The 11,560-nt window shown below is 37.5% G+C and overlaps 1 pseudogene; it reads right to left on the reverse strand.

Annotated features, from left to right (window-relative positions):
* Positions 1 to 6: 6 nt before the first annotated feature.
* On the reverse strand, positions 7 to 1,422 carry LOC147603590 (pentatricopeptide repeat-containing protein At4g30700 pseudogene; annotated as a pseudogene).
* Positions 1,423 to 11,560: the final 10,138 nt, after the last annotated feature.

Raw genomic sequence — 11,560 nt, forward strand, 5'->3', positions numbered from 1 at the left:
TGACTAACAATCTCATCATGAATTTGTTTGCCCTTCTGGACTGCTCCTATGCTGCCACAGGCCATCAAGATGCAAGTGAAGGTGATCGTGTCTGGAGAGAGGTCCTCGCGTTGCTTCCGTTCCAAACAGTTCAGTAAAACAGTTTAGTGCTTCTTCGCCCTGCCCCTGTTGGGCATATCCTGCAATTAGTGCATTCCAAGAGACTACATCCCGAACAGGAAGGTCGTCCAGCACTTGCTGTGCTTTTGCGAGCACACCGCATTTGGCATACATGTCCACCAATGCAGTGCCAAGCACAATATCTTTTCGCAGCAACCCCTGACCGACAATCTCATCATGAATTTGTTTGCCCTTGTCAGCTGCTCCTATGCTTCCACAGGCCTTCAAGATGCAAGTGAACGTGTCCGCGTTTGGAGAGAGGCCCTCACGCTGCATCCGTTCAAAACAGTTCAGTGCTTCCTTGGCCTGCCCCTGTTGGGCATATCCTGCGATTAGTGCATTCCAAGAGACTACATCCCGAACAAGAAGCTCGTCAAGCACTTTCTGTGCTTTTTCGAGTGCACCACATTTGGCGTACATACTGACTAAAGTGTTCGCTACATAAGGGCTCTGTTTAGAATATCAGCATGTACTCTAGTGCCTTTGTACAGATCCTTATTCTTGGCACAAGCCTTCAGTAAGGCCACAAAATCAGTACCCACTGCTTCATTGTCATGCTTTTCCTTACCCGCACAGAGCTCTCCATCTTTAACTTCTGTTGACATCACCAGTCCTCTTCTCCTCAGCTCTTCTCGAACCCAAGAGGGATTGCAGCAGCCATCAATCCACAACGATACCTTAGTGATTTTGTGCTTAAAGTCTGGGGATCTTGGACTGGTCTGCCAAACAAACGGTCTCTCTCACAAGCAGGAATTCAGCAGAAAGAAGAAACCTGTACAGTGGTGCTTACCTTGGTGTTACGATTGTCCCACCACTGCGAGGGATCCCTAAAGTACTTCTCCCATAAGAGGTCCATGTCACTTCCATCGTCCCGCCATTTTCTACATTGAGCATGGTGGTGAAGTGGCCATCGTCCCGCCATCTTCGAGTATTGCGGGAGGAGGAGAAGAAGCCTCTGAGCTTCGATCACCGTATGCCCGTCACAAAGAACGAGAAAATTTGATCATTTAGCCGCATGTATGCATATATTGTGGTGTGAAGGGATCCATGTAACGAAGTAGAGGCAGTTCCACATTAGGCATTCCAATCCACTCTTCTGAATGTTACATCGCTGGAGAAGCGGGCAGTTAATTTTTGTATTTCTTGCTTTCTTCCTCCTCACCATGGCTTTCTAGAAGCTTGTCCTTTCTGCTCATGTCTTGTAGAGACTAGGTTCATGGTTCATATTTTTAGGTTTTCGTGTGTTTATTTGTGATCCCTATGCATCAAGAAGATGCATATATACATAGTGGCTCTGTTCAAGTAAGCCCTTAGTCTTAAGAAAGAATTTCTTCCGTAGTGGCCTCGAATTTTGCGCTTTGTACATGGTCATAGGTGCTCCCGAAGAGGCCATGAGGTCCCAAATTCTAGTTTGCTTACAATTCCTCGGCTCTGATTCATCGCACACGAATCTTCATGGTATGACGTTCAACTACTTGTCCCTCATCAGTAAACTTTCAGACTACCTAATATCACTTAAAACTCAAATTAACAATAAAAATCTAAATTCAGTTAAAGAATCCTTGTTAATTTTTTAAAGCTAGCAGAGTCGAGGGTATCATGAAGACTAGCACAAGAAGTGAGGAGATATTGTCTTGAAGCACAGTTGAAATTTGGTGTAAAGCATTGTGCTAAGGTCACATGATGGTAGGAGATTGAAACACTTATGCTCAATATGGGTCCCATGATTTTTTGAATTAATTAGTTTGGAAGTTTGTTGAACCTTAGTGTAGGTGAGAAAGTTGAACACCTTAGAAACATTTTGACATCATGTGGCAGTCAAATTTTATAAAAAAATTTGAAGGAACTATTGCGAAGTTTGTAGAGGCGTCATGAAATTTCATGTGATGGCTATATGTACGCGTGTGTTGGGCAGTGTCTCTCTTTCAGGGCTAGTCTTGGTAGCATGGAGGCCTAGACTATTGAGGACAGACAAAGACATATCGTCTCTTGCCTCGCAGACGGAGATAGGCATGAGAGGACGGGAGGAGTGAGAGTTAGTCTGGCAAAGAGGCAAACGCTGCCATTCACTTTTTTTTTTGTGGGAGGCGGTGTTTACACATGTGTGGATGTACAGAAGGCCTACGTGGAGGAGGGGGGTGCCTATCCTTCGTCGATGTTGCGCTGAGTGTTTCATAGTGAATAGGCTCGAAGAGAGAGAGAGAGAGGCTTAGTGTTCTCTAAAGTTCTATAACCTTAGAGAACACTAACCTATTAATTAATTAACCAATCCCGGTAGGGCTTGGTTAATTAATTAATGTGTATAGATTGAATATGTGTATGTAAAGAATGGCTTTTTAGAGCCATTTTGACGTTATAAGGGCATCTATTTGGGCACTTTAAAAGAAAGGATTCTAGAATGGTGAAACTACTTCTATATATGTATATTTATATACTAACCACTACCATTTTTAAAGGCCATTAAGTAGGCTTTCCAAGTAAATATATGGTTACTTATAAGCTACCAAAACGCTATATGGAAATGACTCTTATATAGAGCTAAAGGTTTAATGTAGAACCCTTTTACAAAAGGCTTTTTATGAGTTTATAGGACACATGATTTACTATAGTCACCCCAAAATACAAGGTATACTTGTGCAAAAAAAGCTTAATAAGAAACTTGAAATTTTTGTTAAAAGATTATAAAGGGTATGAAAAGGACCTTTTTTGAAAGCCGTGACACTTAACATTTATTAAAAATAATAACCAAAACTTAAACCTATCTTTTATATATATATACATACGTATACATACATACATACATACATATATAAAGCTAAGTACCATTCCTTTAGTTAAGGCTTTTTAAGCCTTGTAGCTAAGGCTATAAACTTTATTTCTAAAATTATATAGGCTTTATAAGCCTTACAAAACTAAGGTTAATGACCTAGGATTTTTAATCCTTATAGGCTTAATACCATAAGCCTTATACCAGTGTGCCGCCATAGACTATGAAAGAGAAGGATGCACCCATGAACCATTAGTGAAAGAGAGGTGAAATTGAAGCATTGTGGAGTTCTAAGGGTAGGAGATGAATGCTCAAACCTTGTTAAGTACATCCATGGTAGCTGGTTCGCTGGAGAGAAATGGATTGTAGTGCAAAACCATTTTTCTTAGGGAAGGCATGGTTTTTTTAGAGGTAGTATTAGTTTTGTAGTGGTTGTGAAAGCTTTAAATAGATTAAAGATTTATTTTGAGCTTTTAACTCTTAGACAAACGTTTCCTTTCTTTATCCAAGGGTTACAAAAATGTTTTTTCTTTTGTCTACAAAACTTTGAGAACTACTTGTAGTATATGGGTAAAAACTTGTAGGTTTTGTAAATTCAAGAATATTAATAAATTTAACTCAACAAAATTTATAACTAGAAGAAGCTTACCTTGCCTTTGTAAGTAATTCTTAAAAAATTTGTTTAGATTTCTAAGACATGTGAGAATCTATTCTACTTGGCATAAGCTCTGATACCACTATAACGAGGACTTTATTCCAAGTAATACGTACTTCTCACCACAAATATAAAAAAATATCACCATAAACCACAGAATAAGATAAATTTATTCAAGAGCATAAAGACAAAATCATTGGGTGCAATCTCCCTCGGATGTTTGTGGCTTCTTCTACCACATGTGATATTTAAGTCATATTATCAAAAATAGCCCTTGGAGCCAATGATAGAGTAGCTTTTCAAAATTGGGCTTTTCTTTTACAAAATGTAATCTTTGTCCAAAGTCTAAGGTATTAACACAATAAAACCTTTGCCCAACAATTTGTATAATGGGCCTAGCTATAATAAATTAAATTGTGCACATATGCACATCACCATAATGTCTAGGCTATACAAACATTGCATAAATTAAATACTCAAATTCCAGCACATGGCCACAAAATATTATATTAAATCTTGAGATCACAATCTTCACACCACGACTCAATCTACCATCCATGTGACAACTCAATCGATACCCTCACATTGTGCGACACCTCTATTGGTGGTACCCTCACATAGCTCATAACCTAAAACTTACAAACATAAAGCACATTAGTTAAACAATTAATTAAAGTCACATGAATCAATCCCAATGAGTTCATGAGAAATAAGCATAACAATAATAGAATACAAACCAAATACTAAAATGTCGGCATAAACACATGCAATTGCACGCACACATGGAAATCCATCCACCACTAATCATTCACATGGTAACAAAAATAATATATGTGCTGATTGTTTGGCATGGTTCATACACATTAGATCACACTTGCATGATGGTGCTGCGTGATACCCTTTTAGTTTTTTCATGTAGTAGATATTAGTTTCTCTAAGATGGTAATCATTTTCACTGGTGATATTTTCTATTTCTCATGCATTGTATGGTAATGTCTTAAGAGATACAACATTGCTGTCTCCATATGCATTGTCATGTCCTAGTTGTTGTAGTCCTAAAAAAGATGTCCATCTTTTTTCCTCTAAGGGGGGGGAGAGATATGATGTGAGTGTCCTATGATGGAGGGCCATGTGTGAACGTATGCATGTAACATGATGCGGCACACTCATACCTAGTTATGGGGATCAGAGGTCCAAGGTGGCAATGTCTCTATGTGACCCTACATATGTGGTGATGTCTCTTCTGTTACTTGTAGACAAAGAAAGAATTAATGCATTCCAAGAAACTACATTCCAAATTGGAAGCTTATTAAATACTTCATAAGCTTTTGCAAGATTTGAACATGAATGTTCTTGAGTACTCCCTCTCCCACAAAATCAACATGCATTCCTTGAGCAGCTACACCTATGCTACCATGTGCTTTCACGATGCAAACAAATGTGACTACACATTGCATCCGTTGAAAATAGTTTAGTGCTTTGGCACCATGTGCATGTTGTGAATTAGTACATTCCAAGAGATGATACCTATAAGATCCCTCCTACCCTTGTAAAAAGAAATATTTTAGAAAAAGAAATTTTGGCTTAAAATAAGAGAAATTGTGAGGAGAGAGAAAATGTGTAAATAGCATGGAAAATTTGCTTTGAGATGTGTAAAAATCTTTTAAAAAATAATATTTAGGTGGGAACATTGATTATGACTCTAAATGCTAAGGTTCACATGCCCTGCGAAATTATAAAAGGAATATGGGAGCACCTGTGCATATGTGCACATGTGTGAAAGCTCCTAAACCCCAAGGAAACTTGTAAAATGTAACTCCATATTTAAATTCAGAGTATGAGGTTAGCCTAAGGTTATGTGCATGGTCAGAAATCAAGAGGCTAGCACCATTGAAAAATTAATTGGTTGAAAGGATTTAATGTGTATACACCATAAAATTTTGAAAAAAGTCTAAGGTTAAATGGTTAGATCCCAAAAACCATGGTTCATTGAAAAAAAGGTGGATTTGAGGAGTGTGGTAAGTGGAAAATGGTAAGTGGATTTCTCAAAGGGTGCACTACTAAAGAAACCCTATTTATTGCGTGCATTCAAGGGGTATTTAAAAAACACATTTACCTATGAATTTTTCATGAATAAAATGAGCCCTTTTTCTTTATGGACTTATAGGTTTTTTCTCGAAATCGATTAAAAAACCCTTCTGTAAATGTATTTCTGTAAATTTACCATAAAAGTTTGAATTAAAAAACCCTTCATTTGAACTCACATGCTATACTTACATATTTTATGTGAATCCCCCCCCGAGGTGGATTTGCACACATGGTATTTACTAGTGGTATTTGGTAGGTGGTATGGGGTAAATTTTTTGGCTAGTGGTTTCTAGCATGGGCGTGTTGGGCTCTTCTTCTCTTAGTTACATTAGGCATGGTAGGGTAGGCTCATGCATTACAGATCCTTAGTGTAGCCCACATTTACTTGAATTAGTGGTAGTAAACTAGAACCTATGGTGTGCTATGCATTATATGGGTGATATCTATGCATATGGGGGGTACCAAGCTCTAAAAGGGGGTTAATTCTCTTCATATTCTTGAAGCCTACTTCATGGCATCATTATGCTAGTTTTTTAACATATTTATGCTATTATAATACTTGCATATAAGCTGTACATGTTAAAGTACCCTAGAAGTAGACAAACTAGCTTGTGTACTTCATTTTTAGGCTTGAGGAGGCATTGAAATCAAGGAGAAGCAAGCAAGTTTTATTCTTGGGCTTGGAGGATCTCCCTACACCATATAGTACCCCAAGATTTGCAAGTAAGTGATCTAACCTAGCTTCACAATTTTTGAATTTATGCATGCATATTTTTCTTTTTTGAGCTTTAAAATCCTTATCTTCTCATTTTTATTCTTTTCTAGATCTCTTTTAAATTAACAATAAATGGAAATAGTATTTTATGACCCTAGAAGCCTTAAATTATCTAAATCAGTAAATTAACCTCTCTCTAAAAGGTGTATAGTCAACCTTAGAAGAGATATTTAAATTGATCCATGGTGGGGATAACCTTTGTAGATGATGTTTACATTAGACATGTACCCTACAATAACTTAATATAGTAAACCATAGGTAATAGCCTATACTTGTATAGATGATGTTTACGTTAGACATGTATCTTGTAATAATTTAATGCAATAAACCATAGGTAATAGCCTATACTTGTGTTTTGGCATTTCTCTTAGAATGACCTTAGGAGTGGCCTTGTTTACGTTAGACATGTATCTTGTAATAATTTAATGCAATAAACCATAGGTAATAGCCTATACTTGTGTTTTGGCATTTCTCTTAGAATGACCTTAGGAGTGGCCTTGTAAATGAAAAAATTATTCATAGCTTTACACTAAAGATGGGGTAAACCTAGGAAATTACAATTTATAAGGTTATTTAGGGATTTCTTTATTTAATTAGTTTATACACCATAGAATGTGCACATAAAGGTAACTTTTATTCCCTTTCACATGTAGACTTTTTAGATCTTTTCCCTAGTTGAAGTGTGTAAACTATGGGTTAAGAGAGTCTTAAAATTAACCTTAAATCTAGCAAGATTGGTGGGAAAAAAATCTAGGCTAACCTTAGAAATAGGTTAATTTATGCTCAAATTGGGCAAAACCCTAGTGTAGCCTTAAGCATAGGAACACATACCATAACCTAGTGTAGCCTTAAGCATAGGAACACATACCATAACCTTGTCCACAAGAACCCTTAGGAGAATAAGTAAAAAGACGATATTATTCACCATAGAATATCTAGAATTTTTGGTAAATAAGACTAGGAGAAAATGGCCATAAATCTTGAAAACGTATAACCATTCTAGAGAGAGAATGTCTATAATTTATGGACTTTACTACTATAGGAATTGGATTAAAGGAAGACTTCAACAAGAAAGGGTAGAAATGTACATGGAAGCAACAAAATTTAGAGGAGAATGGTATAAGGGAAGAACTTTAAGTCCCTAATAGGAACCTAGAGAGAGATAATGTGGACCTAGAGAGAGAAAGTTAAGTGTTGATAAATTGATGATGCCGTAGAATCAAGTTTAAGGAAATGAAAGAAAGCTACATCTATATTAACCTAGATTAGCCTAGCTTAGCATGGATTAACCTTGGATTAGCCTAGCTTAGCATGGATTAACCTTGGATTAGCCTAGCTTAGGATTAGAGATAGTAATGGTGCTTTTCCATTAGTAAAGTGATTAGTGCCAAATTATTAGGCTTATTTTGACTTATATACATGACCACCGTTTCACATTACACTTTGATGTGTCTATGGGCATAGTTCTTTTCCCATTCTCCAATGTCTTGGCCTTGGGCCCATATCACATGAGACCTTTTCAACTTTGTTACAAACCATCCTCCCCCTAGGAGGTTTCTTCCTTGAAACCAATGTGTACAAATATAATACATATGGTTTGAATATATAACCAAGGACTTATGTCAACATCTTGTTGATGCTCATGCCATTTATGTGGTGTCAAAGACACATGCGTATGGTTATAAACTATCCCCACTCCATAATGGCACAAGAGCCTCATGTAACTTCCAATATCTAATCTTAATGTACCTCTGAAATGGTCATACATGTACATGCCCACATATGTGACAATGCATCTACTACAATGTTCTCCTTCCCTTTCATGTAAGAGATCTCGAAATCAAAGTTTTGCAATGTAGCCACCCATCTTCTTTCTTGAGAGATGGTGTAGGTTGCACTTTTTTATTGCATGAAGTATTGCCAACATCTCTTGATCATAGACATGCATAACCATCTCTTTCTCATCAATCTTATGGCTCTCAAATGTAATTACTCCATGTTCTTGAAACAAAACAACCACAATGCCTCTTCTACACGCATTGGCTTGAACCATAAATGGCTTTTTGAAGTTCAGGCATACAAGTATAGAGGTGAATGTGAGCATTCCTTTGATAGATCTTGGAAGCTATTATCGGCTATGAAATCCCAAAAGAAAGCCTCTTTCTTAAGCTTGTCGATAAGAGGAGCAGTAATATAAGCATATCGCTTGATGAACCTCCTATAGAGAATGATGAGACAATCCCAATAATCTCCTTAATTGAAGTGGTATTTATAGGTGTAGGCCAATTCTCAACTCATTCCACCTTTGGATCCACCATAATGCCTTCCTTGCTCACTATATGTCCAAGATATTTAGCTTTTTTGGCCATAAAGCTGCACTTGATCTCCTTTGCATACAATTTGTTGGCTCTTAAAGTATCCAAAATAGAACTTACATGCATTAAGTTCTCTTTCTCTCTAGCTATATATCAAGATATTGCCAAAGAACACACGCACAAATCTGTAAAGGAAAGGTCCAAGCACTTTGTTTATTAAGGCTTGAAATGTGGCCAGTGCATTACATAACCCAAACGGCATAACCAAGTAGAGACCCCTCTCAGTTCAAAAATTCATCTTGTACTCATCACCCTCTTTGATTCTCAATTAATGATACCTCGATGTAAAGTCAATCTTGAAGAAGAAACATGCACCTTCAACTCATCGATCCTTGGAATAGGTAATCTATTCTTGATTGTTAAATTATTCATCAAGCAAGTCAATCCTTGGAATAGGGAATCTATTCTTGATTGTTTGTTGACTTATTTAAATCCCTATAGTCCACACACATGCGAAAAGTTCCATTCTTCTTCTTGACCAAGAGTACGGGTGATGCAAATGGTGATTAACTAGGAGTAACCCATCCCATGTCCAGGAGCTCTTGTAGTTACTTTGCTACTTCATCCTTTTCTACTTCTGACAACCTATAAGGTGGTTTGTTGACATGCTTAGCAGTTAGTATGTGGCTCAAGTTCTATCCCATGATCCCCACCTCCCATTTTGGTGGCAAGTACTTTGGAATTTGAAACACATCTTCATACTCCCTTAACAATTCCTTCATACCTTTATGCATAATTTCACCCTTTTTCTCATTGCTCTCTTCCTTGCAAAGTTGTAATAAATATATGCATCCCATTTTCTTTAGCTACCTCTTGAGTTGTGTTGCATTGATCATCTTGATACTTGGCACATGAGTTTTGAACAATGTAACCTCATCATTTCCATGCATGAAGCTCATATACTCTTGCTATAAATTCATGGTAAAATAACCCGAGTTTCTATCCAATCACATCCAACAACACGATGTCAATGGGACCCATATCTAAGACAAGAAAATAAGCCTTGCAAGTGTAATCCTTTGTGAGTACATACCCCACATCCTTGCATACCAATGTGAAATCTAATTTTTCCCATTAGCCACTTGAACTTCATGCCATGAGGGTAAGGCTAAAGGTTGTAATTTGAGACTACACATGGATTTTATGTTGATGAAGCTATGTTTACAACCAAAATGTATGTCACTCTTTCATTTATGTATGCCTCGGATCTCAATGTACTTGCACCCTTGCATCCAGCATAGGTATATTGTATAAAGTGGCAAAATTATCCTTGTCATCATGAGTACACATAGATACTGAAAAATCATTATCATAGTCAAGCTGACTCTTCTCAATTTGTACTTCTCACTCAAACCTTCCACATGAAGTGAAAACTTCACGAACTTGTACACATAATCTTTGACATTTCCTGTTCAAGTGAGATCATCCCATTTCTCCATCATCCTTGATCTATTAAGGGTTGAAACAAAAGTTCTCCTCATCTCATTCTTGAAATCCACCCAAGTAGTGATCAAATAGCTATGAGCATTTAAGTGTCACCACCATGCATGGGCATAGCCTTATAGATGCAAAGTAGTAAACAACACTTTGGCCCTATCACTACGAGGGTTAAGCTCAAAGTAAAGATTCATTTTATTAATCCATTCTTTAAACTCCTCTTCAGCCTTCACACCTTTGAACTTAGTAAATGTTATCTTGTACTTCACCCCTTAAATTCCTCTTCACATCACCATGTGGTCTATGCTCAAATGGTTTGACATGATTCACCCCCAACTTATTGAAATGATGTGGCCTACCATGACCAGATTTCATTCCATTGTAATGATGAACCATCTCATTAAAGTGATGACCTCCCACCTCATTGAAGTGAAGACCACCCATTGGTGATGGATTCCAAATTCTATCCACCTTTGGTTGTTCCAAAACTTTACCTTTACCTATGAAGTGAAGACCACCCTTTGGTGATGGATTCCAAATTCTATCCACCCTTGGTTGTTCCAAAACTACACCTTTGCCTTTGTCCAAACTCCTTCCTTGGATTGAAGAGACACCATACATAGACATACCCAACACATTTGTTCCACCTTGATGCATCAATGAGACAGAGGAAAGTTCTCCTTTCTAAGTATAGATCCATGACTTCTATCAGCATGATGCGTACTAGATTGAGGAGTATGTGGTGTATTTGCATGAGGCACCTAAAAAAGGCCTAAGCTTGTGGTCCCATTGCTTAAATTGTGTTTGGTGCATATGGATGTATCATAGGTTCACCACCATAAACTTCTTTTCCCTTGCCTGCATCTTACCTCAAACGTGTGAGTCCATCATACAAATCCAAACTTGTCCACCATAAATTGAAATCTTTGGTCCATTCTATCAAGCATATTTTGGCATGAAGAACTTCATGGTGTTCATGTTCATGTCTACCATCGTACAAAGCATTAGGCATATGTGGTACATTAGCCTCTTGATGCATTCCCTCATTAACATTGACATTGGTATCTTCTTGTATAGGTTCTTGGGCATCTTGCCTTGCATCCGATGTGCTTGCCTCATGCTCAAAGGCTTCTTTGTAGTTTCCTTTGGGTTTGGGCTTCGACACCATCTTAAAAATGTCAATTCACCTTTGGATAAGCTCTTGAACTCCAATTTGAGTGATCTTTGGCTCTAGGGAGAGGTGTTAGAGTGTATACAATCCATGTATGTAATTATCATGTTGACTTGGTCAAAGCTATAGTGCT

This window comes from Cibotium barometz, chromosome 63 (genome assembly GCF_041138505.1).
Source record: "Cibotium barometz isolate CiBa-2024 chromosome 63, ASM4113850v1, whole genome shotgun sequence".
NCBI lineage: Eukaryota > Viridiplantae > Streptophyta > Polypodiopsida > Cyatheales > Cibotiaceae > Cibotium > Cibotium barometz.